The 15,606-nt window shown below is 49.9% G+C and overlaps 1 protein-coding gene across 4 annotated transcripts in view; it reads right to left on the bottom strand.

Moving 5' to 3' along the window:
• CUNH11orf97 (chromosome unknown C11orf97 homolog) overlaps positions 1–15,406 on the bottom strand; it is a 157,756-nt gene extending 142,350 nt beyond the window's left edge. For all 4 annotated transcript variants that reach the window (XM_073669744.1, XM_073669746.1, XM_073669740.1 and 1 more), the window contains exon 1: positions 15,299–15,406. The gene's annotated coding sequence lies outside the window, so the exon portion shown is untranslated. The remainder of the gene's footprint in view (positions 1–15,298) is intronic.
• Positions 15,407–15,606: the final 200 nt, after the last annotated feature.

The raw sequence follows: 15,606 nt of genomic DNA on the forward strand, positions 1-15,606 counted from the left end.
TCTCCTAAAGGTCCTAGGCACAAACAACCTCCCATGGGGAGAGTTAGATGGGGCATTCTCCTGAGCTTTAAGAATCTCATCCTCCAAAACGAAGTCCAAAGCAGCAATCACAACACCTTCTTGTAAAATGCTCTCCTCTTCCTCCTCAACACCGACCATGGGAGAAAAGCTGCGAGACAAAGCATCCGCTTTAACATTCTTGGTACCCGGGATGTAAGTAACAGAAAAATTAAACCGCGAGAAAAAAAGTGCCCACCTAGCCTGACGGGCATTCAAGCGCTTGGCAGCATCAAGATAGATCAGATTTTTATGATCAGTGAAAACCTGAATGGGAAATTCAGCACCTTCCAAGAGGTGACGCCAGTGTTCAAATGTGAGTTTAATCGCCAGCAATTCCCGATTACCAATATCGTAATTAAGTTCAGTCTCAGAAAATTTTTTTGAAAAAAAGGCACAGGGATGTACTCCATCCTTGTTTTCCTGAGACAACACCGCACCGACCCCCACCGAAGAAGCATCAACCTCAACCAAAAACGGCTTAGTCACATCAGGCTGCATAAGGATGGGAGCAGAGGTGAACCTCTCCTTTAGAAACACAAAAGCTTCAATGGCCTCAGAAGTCCACTGAACCGCAGAGGTGAACCTCTCCTTTAGAAACACAAAAGCTTCAATGGCCTCAGAAGTCCACTGAACCACATTAGCACCTTTCCTGGTGAGATCGGTCAGCGGTTTGACAATAATAGAAACATTTTTTATGAATTTTCTGTAATAATTGGCGAAACCCAAAAACCTCTGTATCGATTTCAAACCAATAGGCCTAGGCCATTCCTGCACAGCTTGAACTTTAACCAGGTCCATCTCAAAACCTTCACTGGAGATAATGTAGCCCAAAAAACTAATTCTCTGTACAGCGAACTCACATTTCTCCAGCTTAGCAAAAAAGTGAATTGTCCATTAATAACTGTAATACCTCACGTACGCTCCGCCAATGAGACTCCAGATCAGGCGAATAAATCAGAATGTCATCCAAATACACAACCACATTTTTGCCGATTAAAGGTCTAAGGATGTCATTAATAAGATTCTGAAAAAATGCTGGAGCATTGGTAAGACCAAAAGGCATAACCAGGTTCTCAAAATGACCCACAGGAGTGTTAAAAGCAGTCTTCCATTCATCACCCTCCTTCATGCGCAACAAATTGTATGCCCCCCGGAGATCAATTTTAGAGAACCACTTGGCCCCCACTAACTGGTTAAATAAATCAGGAATCAATGACAGTGGGTAAGGATTGCGTACAGTAATTTTATTAATCTCACAAAAGTCCAGACAAGGACGTAAACCGCCATCTTTTTTTTTTACAAAAAAAAATCTAACAGCCACAGGAGACTTGGAAGGCCTAATGTGACCGGCAGCCAAGCTTGTCTGTATGTATTCCTCCAAAGCCTTTCTCTCAGGAATAGTAAGATTAAATAAACGACTTTTAGGAAGAGTCGCTCCAGGGACAAATTCAATGGTACAATCATAGTCTCTATGGGGAGGCAAAATTTGTGACTCCTCCTCAGAAAAAACTCTCCAAAAATCCTGAATAGGTACAGGCAATTCCCCTTTATCCACAGCAGCAATACGTCCGTTACAACACTTGTCATAACACTTAGGGCTCCAGGACTTAATTTCATTGGTAGACCAATCCAGTACAGGATTGTGGATTTTTAACCAGGGTAACCCCTATATTACTGGAGAAGGCAAATTATCCAATACCACCAAATCCAAATTTTCTTGGTGAATACCATTAATAGTGAGGGGAAATTCACAGACCTTATGAGTAACACTCTTCAAGGGAGAGCCATCAACAGAAACCACAGCAATAGGGGATGACAAAGTTTTAGGTTCTAATCTAAGTTTTTCCAAGAATCCCCCATCAATCACATTCAGAGTAGAACCACAATCCACAAATACCCGAAATTCAATTAATTCATCCTGAGCAGCAGTAGTGGCAGATAGGAATACTCCCTTAGAATTTAAACAGGCAATACGGGCATAACTGACCATTTTTTTTTCTTTCTTCATAAGAAGCACACAATTCTTAATAAAATGACCAGAATTTCCGCAATAGAAGCACAAGCCTTCAGAAAGCCTGCGATCTTTTTCCTGAGAGCGGGGTGCCATCGCCTCAATCTCCACCGGCTCTCCATTGTCAGCACAGACCCTCTCAAGACTCGGAGCTGACATAGCAGAGGATTTGCTCTCATTAACCCTTGCACGCAGTCTCCTGCCCACCCGTATAGCTAATTGCATAGCCTCCTGCAAGTTTCCAGGTGTGGGATAAGCAATCAGTAAATCCTTAACCCTTTCACCTAGCCCTGCAAGAAACAAGCTTTTCAAAGCTGAATCGTTCCACCCCACCTGGGCAGACCACCGACGGAAGTGAGAACAATATTTTTCCACATTACCTGATCCCTGCCTCAAACGTCTCAATTCAGACTCAGCAGATGAGACACGATCAGGATCATCATACAACAAACCCAAAGCAGAAAAAAAAACTATCCACTGATCTAAAGCACGGATCACTAGGTTGGAGAGAGAAGGCCCATCCCTGAGGATCTTTGCGCAAAAGTGACATTATGAACCCTATGCGCTGTGATTCATCACCAGAGGATCCGGGTCTCAAATGAAAATACAATAAACAAGCATTTTTAAAAGAAAAAAAATCTTGTTGTTCGCCAAAAAATAAATCAGGAAGACGTACCTTTGGTTCCACAAAATGTGCTCCAGAACAGCTACTCACGTGTTGTTGGAGCTTGGCCACCTCCAGAGAGAGTCCCTGCAAGCGTTGAGCCAAATCTTGAACCGAGACCATGATGGAAAACTGGAGGTCTTTCCTTAGAAAATTTTTTTTTTTTTTTCTTTTAGGGCTGGACTTACTGTTATGATCTGCTACAGGGACTAAGGAAAGACAGGAGAACTGTCCCTACAATAGAACTAAACTAGATCCCTACGATGTAACGGGGAACCTGATCCTGCGATCAGACCCGCTAAAGTCCTCGGCTAGTCTGAACAAAGACCTATAGATGTGAGGGAGGGATCCCTACAAGAACTAGGGACTGGGATAAGTTGGACACCTCCTAGCAGAAATAGTAGCAGTCAAAGACAAACACACAACAAAAAGCATAGAGGTCAGAAGACCTAGCAAAACTAACAGAGAACGGCAACAGAGCACAAAGCTAGCTCAAGAGTAGTAAATACAATGAAGTCCAGAAAGACCAGGAGGGCGGAGCCGGATTAAATAGGCAAAAATGGTCATGTGACCAGCAAACTAAAAAAACCTAACAGGAGAGTTCTAACATGCACCTTGATCAAGAGCTCCCCCCGCACAGTATGATATCCCCACACAGTAAGATGCCCCACAGACACCTATTCCCCACTTAGAATGATGCTTTCAGCCCTCCACTCCCCACACACAGTATGATGATCCCCCACACAGTATGATGCCCAAACAGGCCCCCACAAAGTATGATGGCTCACAAGCCTCCCACATAGTATGATGCTTCAAACTCCCACACACAGTATGATGATCCCCCAAACAGTATGATGCCCAAACAGCCCCCCCCACAAAGTATAATGCCCCACAAAGTCCCACTGCCCCCCACATAGTATAATGCCCTCACAGCCCCTCTACACAGTATGATGGCCCAACCGCCTCCCACACAGTATAATAGCCCTACAGCTCCCCAACATTATTATATGTAATCTAGCCAAGTAGCAGTGATGAGTAACAATGCAGAGCTGGGTATGGTAGGAGGCACACTTCAGTTGTAGCAGAGCCCAGCGACATAGCAGTGCTAGGTTTATTAGGAGACTCGCAAGTAGAGTTGAGCGAATTTGTTCGGCATTTCAAATTCTGGTTCGTGTTCGGGGTTCCGGCTTGTTCGCGCCAAAAAATTGGCTCCGTCCATGAACATCCCTGATTTGCCATGCTGTCACGAAGATGTTATCAGGGATCCCATCAGGGATGTTTTTTTAATACCCAGTCTGAATTTTAATTGAATATTTAATAAAAGTTAAATTTTATAGTCTTTAGTGAGGGGTATTATATGGGTTTTCCCCATTTGGTAAATACTACATAAGCATCCCTCTGGGCTATTTATATTCCTCTTGTTGGTATTTGAAAAATAGGTCCCGTTCACTTATAGTATTAAATTAATGTACAAGTGCACAAATACGCAATGTGGCCAAAATACAGACATATACATACACGATACGTCAGCACACTGTGACTAATGAATACACTCCAATATTGCTGGAAAAGTTAACAAAATAAGGTACTTAGTGTTTTTTGATCAAAGAGCGCAAAATCCATCCGACCACGTCAAGGTGTACCCAACTATGGATGGTCCCTAACCACTAAATGTCTTACCTTCCCATGTGTCAAACCAGGCGTCATCTGAACAGGGAGTGAAAAGGAGACCAGGTGTAGATCGCAATTAAAACCTTGTATGATCTTGTATGGGTAAGATGGGTGGGTAAGGGTGAGCCCTGGAGGGTGCAAAATCCCCTTAAATGTGCTACAAAAAGAAAAAATAGGGCCCTCAGCACCCTCTTCCACCCATCTTTCTCACACAAGGTTTTAATTGCGAGTTACACCTGGTTTGTTTTCATTCCCCATTCAGATGAGGCTGGTTTGGCACATGGAGAGATAGGACATTAGTGATAGGAACCATCCATAGATGGGTACACCTTGATGTGGTTGGATGACTTTTGCACTCTTTGATCAAAAAACGCTAAGTAAGTGTGTCACCCTACCTGGATGCCACAAGTGTAATAAAGCTGTGTCTGAGAGCAAGGGGGAGGTTCTCTGGCCAGGGGAACATTAGCATGCAATGCCTCCTGTCTCAGGCCAGTAGGGGGAGCAGGCTGCCCCTATAAAAGCTGGTACTGGGGACAGGGTTAGAGAGAACTGGATTGCCTGTCTCAGCTTTGAGACGTGTCCCAGAGTGGAGCAGGGACAGAAAGTTGATTGCACCTAAGAGGAAGTGTGGCAGTAGGAGAGAGCCACCAGCCAGAGACAAGAGGCGAAGAGAGCCTGTCTTGGCAGAGAAAAGACTTAATTTTACCAGACTTTGGTGTCTGAGGCTGGAAGGATTCTACATCCCCCAGCAGAGAACCAATTCGCAAGGGACTGTACTTTCCTTGGCCTAAGAAGCCTGGAGGCCCTGCCATAACCGAGGGGACCAGTAAAGCCGTACAAGGCTGGGAGCAGAAAGGAACCCACGTCGCAGGCCATACAGGCGAGAAAGCACGGAAAGCTTGGAAACGTGGGCTGTTATCCTATCAGGAGGAGATAGTCAGAAGGAGCGCAGAAAGCACGGTAGGCCTACACCCTCACCCTGACCAGGGCCAATTTCCCCGTTGCTCTCAGACATCCAGGTCCCCTCCTAGCTGGGACTGTTTAGGGGTCAGTTTGCCTGTTTCAGTAAAGATCCTGGACTGCAACCTGTTGTCTGTGTGCTCCTTGCTCCTCCAGCACTATCAGCACTGGGACTCTCACTACCATCACTCCCACCATCCACTATACTGCCCTGGGGCCGCACTCTTCCCGTGGGGAGTCACACTACCATAGCTGCACACCTCATCAGCCCCAGCGGTCTGCATGCAGCGGCGGTTCCTAATAACCGCAAATCCACGGGTGGCGTAGTCGGACATAATCAATAACAAATAACGGACTACCATTGGCCTGACCACCCTGAGCCACGGAACCGGGTTGCCACTACTACTCCCATCGTTCCCCCTATTGCCCGGATCCGAATGCCCCACGGCCCAGGGGGCGAGTCAGCTTTGGCGTAGTCGGCAGGATTTCGTGCCCGCAACCACCGGGTACTGCGTGCCTGAAAAAGACTTTTGTAACTTACCTGTGGCGAAGTTTCCCGCCGTCCGGAGTCGTTTCCCGCCATCCGGAGCCGATTCCCGCCATCAGACGCCATCTTGGACCGTTTCCCGCCGTCCTCTGCCGTCTTCCCGCCATCGGGCGCCATCTTCAGGACGCCGCGCGGGAAGAAGAGGGGCGTGGACGTCAAAACCGCGCGAGATCCGAAGCTCCACCCCACGCACCGACGCTGCGCAAGGTCCTGGAAGGGAGAGAGAGCGACGCTGACGTCATCGGAGTGCGACGCCAGGTCCTCGTCCAGAGCAGCAGCGGAGCCGCGGCCTACAGAAGAGGATCGTCGGAAGGTAGGCCACACTTCACTAGGGGGGGAGGAAGATGTCGGACACAGAGGCGCCCACTACCACCAACGCAGCTGCAGCAGCGGTGATGCCCTTTTCCCTGCCCTACATCCCTGGAGCGGCCTGGCTGCCCAAATACTCAGGGGAGCCCCATGCCCTAACTGACTTCAAGGAAAGACTGTATAGTTTGTTCCAAGTTTACTCCCTGACAGAGGAACAGAAGGTCAGCATATTGACAGGGCAGTTAACTGGCGCAGCCCAAAGGGAGGTAAAATCATGGCCCATTGAGGAGAAAGGGACTGTGAAGGGTATTCTGGCCCGGCTGCGGGGTACCTTTGATACACGTACCTCCGCTGAGATTAAAATGAGGTTCTATGGGTGTAAGCAGCGGGCACAGGACAGCATCAGAGACTATGCCCTAAATCTACAGGAAGCCTTGAGGGCTATTCAACAAACTGACCCTGGCAGTGTGCAGGAAACGGATAAGCTGCTAACAGAGCAATTCATAGAGGGTCTGCTGTCCAGCGCCCACAGGGCCCAGCTGCGCCTCATGTTCTTTCAGAACCCCGACCTGACCTTTGCCCAATTTAAGGACAGGGCCATAAGGGTGCTCCGTGAATCTGCAACCAGTGGCGCTATAAACCCCCGGCGCCCTGCTATCACCTACCACCAGGAGGCGGCGCCCTCCTCTATGGACTCCGTGGAGGCTGATGCACAGGCCCTGAACCAAGCCCCGTCGAAAGGCCTGCACCACCAAGTCCAGGAGCTGACCAGGAGCGTCGCGGCGTTGACCAGGACCGTCCAGGCGTTGCAAGTGGACCCGTCAAGACCCATCGAGCTGGCTTCAAGTCCGGAGGATGTCCCGTGGCGTCGACAGAGGAGGATCCCGTCGTTCCGAGGGAGGCCCACAGACCGCTACGCAGAGGATGGACAGCCCATTTGCCGTCGATGCAACCAGCCCGGACACATTTCCAGGTACTGTAATTTAAACGGGTCCAACCTGGGGCAGAGGGCCGACCCCCAGGCATAAGATCACCAGGCCCTTATAATTGGCGTGATAAGTACGTTGGGGGGCGCCCGGTTTTACCCGTGGTGCTGGACGGTATCCCCATGAGCGCCTTGCTGGATACTGGGTCGCAAGTAACCACAATCCCTTATGTACTTTTTAAGCAGTATTGGACTGATGCTGATATCACACGGTATCCAGACAGTAACTTGAGCATCATCGCCAGTAATGGCTTACCCGTGCCGCAGATGGGGTTCAAGGAGATGACCATTAAAATTGGTAAAGTTGAACTGCCGGCACAGGGAGTGATTATTGTAGACATTGACCGTCATGAAAGTCACCCTAAAATAACTGTGGGTACTAACATAATTGAAAATTGTCTTTCAGAAGTAATTGTAATTCTACAACAGGTGGCGGTGAATGCTAGTTCCAGCCAACAGAGAGTCCTCAACAAGGAGATAAAAGCCCTGATGAGACGGCAGCAGGTAGAACTGTCTGGTGGTGAGATCGGTAGCGTCAGACTCAGTGATCCATTCCCCATTTCCATGCCTCCCAAAAGTGAAATGATGATCTGGTGTCGGACTGCAATCGGGTTGAGAGGTAGAGACTACCAAGCCATGGTAGAACCCGTGTACTCAGACAGCAGGCCCACCATTTTGACAGCCCGGGGGGTGGTTGATGTCCGTCATGGGAGGGTGCCCGTCCGCATCCTCAACATTGGGGAGAGGGAAGTACACTTACCCAGGTACGCTACACTCGCCAAACTGTTTGTTGTCGAACACCAAGCTATCAGGGCCGTGGAGCCCTTGCCTCCATCTCCTCAGGCGGAGGATAATGGCTCCCAGAAACAAAAGGAGGACTGGTGCCAGAAACTCCATGTGGGTGCTGACTCCACTCCCCTGCACCAAAAACAAGGAGTCTACCGGGTGGTACAGGAGTACGAGAGAGTCTTTAGTAAGCACCCGCTAGACTTCGGCAGAGTAAAAGGGACAGAGCACCACATCCCCACAGGGAGCCACCCACCAATAAAAGAAAGACACCAACCTGTACCCCCTGCACACTACCAGAACGCAAAGGGCATGCTAAGAGAGATGAAAGAAGCTGGGGTCATTAGAGACAGCTGTAGCCCCTGGGCAGCCCCCTTGGTTCTGGTCAAAAAGAAAGACGGCACCATGAGAATGTGCGTCGACTATAGACAAATCAACCGTATCACTCACAAAGACGCATATCCGCTGCCTAGAATAGAGGAGTCTTTAGCCGCACTTCTTTTCTACTTTGGACCTTACTAGCGGGTACTGGCAGGTTCCTGTGGCAGAGGCTGACAAGGAGAAGACCGCCTTCACCATCCCGATGGGACTGAGTGAGTTCAACTGCATGCCTTTCGGGCTCTGCAACGCACCAGGGACCTTCCAGCGGCTGATGGAATGCTGTCTAGGGCACCAAAACTTCGAGACGGTCCTCCTTTACCTGGACGACGTGATCGTCTATTCGAAGACCTACGAGGACCACCTAAAGCACCTGGCCGAGGTGTTCGAAGCCCTGGCAGGCTATGGCCTGAAGGTAAAACCATCGAAGTGTCACCTGCTGAAACCAAAGGTCCAGTACCTAGGGCATGTGGTAAGCGCGGAAGGAGTAGCCCCCGACCCTGACAAGGTCACGGCAATCAAGAGCTGGCCAAGCCCCTCGAACATCAAAGAGGTGAGACAGTTTCTCGGGTTGGTAGGCTACTACCGAAGGTTCATCCCCGGGTTCACTAAGATGGCAGCTCCTATGCAGGACCTCCTGATCGGACAGTCTAAGTCCAGAAGTCAAAAGCCGCCCTTCAAGTGGGATAAACCGGAAGAGGAGTCCTTCCGCCAGCTAAAGATGGCCCTCACAGGGGACGAGATCCTGGCCTACCCTGATTATGGCCAGCCTTTCATTCTCCACACAGATGCCAGTAATGTGGGATTGGGAGCCATACTGTCCCAAAACCAACAGGGCAGAGAACGGGTGATCGCATACGCCAGCCGGAAGCTGAGGCCCACTGAGAGGAACCCGGAGAATTACAGCTCCTTCAAGCTAGAATTCTTGGCGGTGGTGTGGGCCGTGACGGAACGCTTCAAGCATTACCTGGCCTCCGCAAAGTTCACCGTGTACACGGACAACAACCCGTTGACACACCTGGACAATGCAAGACTGGGTGCCCTGGAACAGCGGTGAATGGCCCGTCTCTCCAACTATGACTTCGTGATCAAGTACCGGGCAGGCAAAACCAACGCCAACGCGGACGCCCTATCAAGAATGCCTCACTTACCTGAAGGTGACGAAGACCCAGAAGAGCTGGAAGAGGTAGAACTCCCCGCGTTTCACCGGTATGGAGCCGCTCAACACTCTCACCGCGTGAAGGAGGAGGATCTAACAACTATGATGATGAATCCCCTACCTCACCACAGCTGGGCCGAGACCCAAGATAGTGACCCTGCAGTCCGCCTGGTGAAAGATCTGCTGACCCAGGAAGATGCCCGCCTAGATCCAGATGCCCCAGAGGAAGCCAAGCAGCTATGGAAGGAGAAGAGCAAGCTGTTCCTCTACGAAGGCAAGTTGTGCAGAAGGATTGTTAACCACTGGACGCACGAGCTGACCTGGCAAGTCGTGGTCCCAAGGCGAGATGCAGCTATGGTCCTGGGGGCTTACCATGACAGAGCGGGACACTTTGGTTGGAAGAAACTGGAGTTCCTGTTAAGAGGAAGATTCTTTTGGGTCGGCATGAGAGGAGTTGTAGAAAAATGGTGCAGAGACTGTGGCCCTTGTCACCTGAGGAGGAAGGACCGCACCAGCCAGAAGACACCCTTGAGGCCCATCGTCAGCACGCAGCCTCTTGAGCTGGTAGCTCTGGACCACGTCAAATTGGCTCCAAGCCGGTCCGGATACATCTATGCCCTGACAATCGTGGACCACTATTCCCGTTTTCTAGTGGTGGTCCCGGTAAAGGACTTGACAGCCCAAACAGCGGCCCGTGCCTTCCAGCAATACTTCTGCCGTCCACACGGGTATCCGGAACAGGTCCTGACAGACCAGGGTCCAGCGTTCGAGGCTGAAATCTTCCAGGAGTTCTGCAACCTCTATGGCTGTAAGAAGATTCGGACAACGCCTTACCACCCACAAACCAACGGGATGTGTGAGAAGATGAACAATATAGTCATTGATCTCCTGAAGACGTTGCCCCTGGAGGAACGCAGCCTGTGGCCAGAAAAACTGCCGGACCTGGTAGACATGTACAACAATATCCCGGTGAATGCTACAAACTGCACCCCGGCTTACCTGATGCGAGCTAGACCAGGTAAGCTGCCCGTAGACCTGGAGATGGGAGTCCTAATACCTGAGGACACCTCCCCGGATGCAGACTGGGATACGGAAAGGCAATTGCAGTACAAGAAGGTACAGGAGAGTGTGGAGAAGAGCCTGGCCCAGGTGAGAGAGAAGCAAGAAAAACTCTTCAACCAACACGCCCCTGCTGGTCCCCTAGAACCTGGTGAGCAAGTCCTAAAGCGGAAGAGAAGGCTACATAAGTTGGACGACCAGTGGGAAAGGGAACCCTACACCGTACTGCAGTCTGACCACGACAACCCAAAGGTGTGCGTAATCACCAAGGACGGAGGAGAAACCACTAGTGTCGTCTCCAGAGACCACCTCAAAAGGTGCCCCGAGCAACTCCGTAGTGCAGAAGAGGATCAGAGTGACCTTGAACCTGCAGAGGACAAGGAAGAAATGATCAGCACCGTTCTCGGAGAGTTCCCTCAGTCCTGGACTCGCATAAACGATGCCATAGTGGTACCCGTCCTGCATTTCCTGCAACCGGTCCAGCAACAAGCAACACCAGAGCCGGAAGGTGAAAAGGAGCAAGCGGTTCCAGAGGCAGAAGAGCCTGTTCCAGCAGCCCGGGAGAGTCAACCCTCTGCTGACAGTGAGCCTGCCATGCCTGCGGTAAGCCAAAGAACCCGCAGACAGCCTGCCCTACCTGTACATTCAGCTGGTAGCTGTACCCCTAACGCTAGTGGGGAAAACCAGGTTGGTCCACCACCAGACAGTGGGTTAAGGAGGTCAACCAGGAGCACAAAGGGACAGATACCTGCTCGCTGGAGAATATAGAGTGTACTAAGATTGTAAATAACCTTGTTGCCAAATGTTAAAATGTTTGCCAAAGTTACCTGCATGTTTATTAATAGAGTGTTTCAGTTTCTTGCAGCTACCATGAGGATTCACAGGTTATGGACATTTTATAACCGGGACCTTGTGTGGACTGCATTCTGAGCCTAACCCAGGAATGAACTAAGACTGTGAAGGACTTGGGGTAGGACAGACCCCCACCTGGTTAAGGCTCCCCGTTGTTTTGGTGATATGGACACCCGGTCACAGGCCACACTGTGACCTAAAGAACTCAATTTGTGCGCCGTCTGTCTGTTAATGTTTTATTATTATGCATATTGTCTTTGTTTACTGTTTAGTCCCGGAGTACTAAATTTCACTAGGGGGGAATGTGTCACCCTACCTGGATGCCACAAGTGTAATAAAGCTGTGTCTGAGAGCAAGGGGGAGGTTCTCTGGCCAGGGGAACATTAGCATGCAATGCCTCCTGTCTCAGGCCAGTAGGGGGAGCAGGCTGCCCCTATAAAAGCTGGTACTGGGGACAGGGTTAGAGAGAACTGGATTGCCTGTCTCAGCTTTGAGACGTGTCCCAGAGTGGAGCAGGGACAGAAAGTTGATTGTGTAGCACCCTGAGGATTCGGCTGCTACAGGGGTATTGCACCTCAGCCAGAGGTGTGATATTCCACTCCCGGGTAAGGATGGAGTGTGGAGCTGAGCTCAGAAAGCTGCATGCACTACACACATCCCATTTCCGAGGAACAGACCAACGGTACTCCCACTTAGAAATGTGCAGGTACGACCGAGTCTGTTCCTGGCTGGAGTGGGAGGGGGGTGGTACATCCCAGTAGTGTAGGGGCAGATAGGGGGAGCAGCCTGGGTAAAGATAGGAGCTCATTGGGTGCTGGTCACCTGAGCTCACACATAGAGGGAGTATATAAGGTGGGCACCATCTAAGATCAGGGTCAGTCAGTCAGCCACAGTCAGTGAGACGTGAGTCTTTGCAGAGCAGTGGAAGAGAGCAGAAGAGCAGAGCAGCCCCAGAGCCAAGAGTGAGAGAGGAGAGAGAAAGACCCAGAGGGGGAGAAAGAAGGAACTCTGAGAGCCCAAATACAATCACAGGGTGAAGAGTTGGCAACAGGGTACCGGATCCCAAACTGGTGGGGGCTACAGCATACCTCAGCCAGAGACCGGAGGCCGTGGGCAGCATATGCCACGGCCACCCACCATATCCACCCAGAAGGCAGACCACGCATAGGGTCAGGGAACCCAGAGGCAAGGGTTCGCCAACAAGAGGCCCGAGGGAGCCGGACTTAGGTGGATCCCTGGTGGGGAAGGCCAGAGACGAGGACAGGACAGAAAGGGAGCTCAGAACCACGCTCCAGAACTACTTGGGGGTTGGCCGAGTCCAGGACCTGGTGGACGCAGCACGGCTCAGGTGGTCACTCAAGGCCGGAGTGACCGGAACATCTGCAGTAAGTAAAGAACCCTGAACTGCACAACCCGACTCTGACTCTCATTACCATCTTCCCTGCACTTCCACAACCACCATCCTCTACACCTGACCCCCTGAGGCTATACCCCTCCCGTTGGGGGTTATACTACCTAAGCTGCACAAACACCATCAGCCTCAGCGGACCCTGCTGCAGCGGCGGCCGTAGTGACCGCAATTCAACGGGTGGCGTAGTCGACATAAAGAACTTTAGTAACATCAGTAAGGACTGCCACACACTGAGCTTGACACCCTGGGCACGGACCGGGTCACAGCCACTCGGAGACTACAACCCCCATCTGATCCGGCTCCGGGTATTCCCCTAAAGAATATGGCCCAGGGGGCGCGTCAACTTCACCTAAGAGGAAGTGTGGCAGTAGGAGAGAGCCACCAGCCAGAGACAAGAGGCGAAGAGAGCCTGTCTTGGCAGAGAAAAGACTTAATTTTACCAGACTTTGGTGTCTGAGGCTGGAAGGATTCTACATCCCCCAGCAGAGAACCAATTCGCAAGGGACTGTACTTTCCTTGGCCTAAGAAGCCTGGAGGCCCTGCCACAACAGAAGGGACCAGTAAAGCCGTACAAGGCTGGGAGCAGAAAGGAACCCACGTCACAGGCCATACAGGCGAGAAAGCACGGAAAGCTTGGAAACGTCGGCTGTTATCCTATCAGGAGGAGATAGTCAGAAGGCGCGCAGAAAGCACGGTAGGCTTATACCCTCACCCTGACCAGGGCCAATTTCCCCGTTGCTCTCAGACATCCAGGTCCCCTCCTAGCTGGGACTGTTTAGGGGTCAGTTTGCCTGTTTCAGTAAAGACCCTGGACTGCAACCTGTTGTCTGTGTGCTCCTTGCTCCTCCAGCACTATCAGCACTGGGACTCTCACTACCATCACTCCCACCATCCATTATACTGCCCTGGGGCCGCACTCTTCCCGTGGGGAGTCACACTACCATAGCTGCACACCTCATCAGCCCCAGCGGTCTGCATGCAGCGGCGGTTCCTAATAACCGCAAATCCACGGGTGGCGTAGTCGGACATAATCAATAACAAATAACGGACTACCATTGGCCTGACCACCCTGAGCCACGGAACCGGGTTGCCACTACTACTCCCATCGTTCCCCCTATTGCCCGGATCCAAGTGCCCCACGGCCCAGGGGGCGAGTCATAAGCACCTTAAGTTTTTAACGTTTACAGCAATATTAGAGCTCATGTATTCATTAATCACAGTGTGCTGATGCATAGTGTATGTATATGCTCAGTGGCATGACAGAGCTGGGTATGGACCAGTAATAGAACAGATCCCAGCAACATAGTAGAGCTGGTTTTGTCAGTAGACTCACAAGTTTTGATGTGGCAGAGCCAAGCAGCATGGCAGAGCTGGGTATCTCAGGAGGCGCACATGTGCTGATGAAGCAGAGCCCAGTGATGTAGAAGAGCTGAGCTTATCAGTAGATTCACAAATAGTGGTGTAGGAGAGCAGAGTGCCATTTCAGAGCAGGGTATATTAGGAGGCACACTTGTGGTGATGTAGTAGGATCCAGCAACATAGCAGAGCTGGGTTTGTCATGACACTCATGAATCTCATGTAGCAAAGCCCAGCAGCATAGCAGATCTGGGTATGCCAGGAGGCACACTTGTGATGATATAGCAGATCACAGCGATATTAAAGAGCTGGGTTTTTTGGAAGAATCAAAAATAATGATGTAATAGAGCCCAGCAGTTTGGCAGTGCTGGGTATGTCAGGAGGTATATTTGTGGTAATGTAGCAAAGACCAGTGGTGTTGCAAAATTGGGTTTGTCAGTAGACTCACATGTAGCAATGTCCTACAAGAGCTCTCGCATATTAATTAACCTGGTTAACGAAGATTGTCAGCTCTCTTTGCAAATGACAGAGTGGAAAAAGGAGGGAGGGGGTGAGTGAGTTCAGGGATTTTTAATATTTTCTATGACAGCGATGATGTGACATCACTATGTGATCAATGGTGTTCAGACCTATGGGACGCTAAATCAGATTGATCTGACAAGTGGGGATCGCCCCGGTGCAATGCCGGGCTGTTCTCATCACTCCCATAGAATATAAATGGACCTATACACATGTTCGATCACCGCTTTATTCGAATACCTCCCAGCCCTGATTTTTAGGGCCAGGAGTGAACCTGGTGATTGGTGAGATCCAATAGGTCAAAACATCACGGATCTGTCATTTATCATCTGTCCAATGGAAAAGTGAAAGATATTTGGGGTTGTACTAAAGGAATTTCCCCTTACCACTAGAGCTAATAGTTTTATTATTATTATTATTATTGCAAGTGTCAGAATCCTGAGCAGCTAATAAAAAATATATAAAATATATAATAAAATATCCAATTAAAGTTGTCGGAATAGATGGATACCGTGCATGTTTTTACATACGTGATCTTATTCCTGCATTTTTTTCTATCTAAAATCCATACCTGCAAAAATAACTCAGATACAGCGGCTGCCAGAAATATTCCTCTGCATCGGAGGCTCCTGCTCGGTGATTAGAGGATTAGGTGACTATAGTTACCATAGACACAACTTACAAAACAGGGTGGAGCGGACACTTTGGCACAGCATCGTGCGGTATTCCCCAAAGTGTTTTCAATTCACTTTTCTATTACACTTTCCAGATGACTTCACTTACTTCGTGAAGATTTTCTGCAAGGTTTGTCACGCTTTAAATGCTATATTTAACCATGATTTTTTTTTTGTGCTAAACTACACATTTATAAACTCTCTT

This window comes from Phyllobates terribilis, unplaced genomic scaffold (assembly GCF_046119375.1).
Source record: "Phyllobates terribilis strain yellow unplaced genomic scaffold, ASM4611937v1 Scaffold_2__4_contigs__length_985480577, whole genome shotgun sequence".
NCBI lineage: Eukaryota > Metazoa > Chordata > Amphibia > Anura > Dendrobatidae > Phyllobates > Phyllobates terribilis.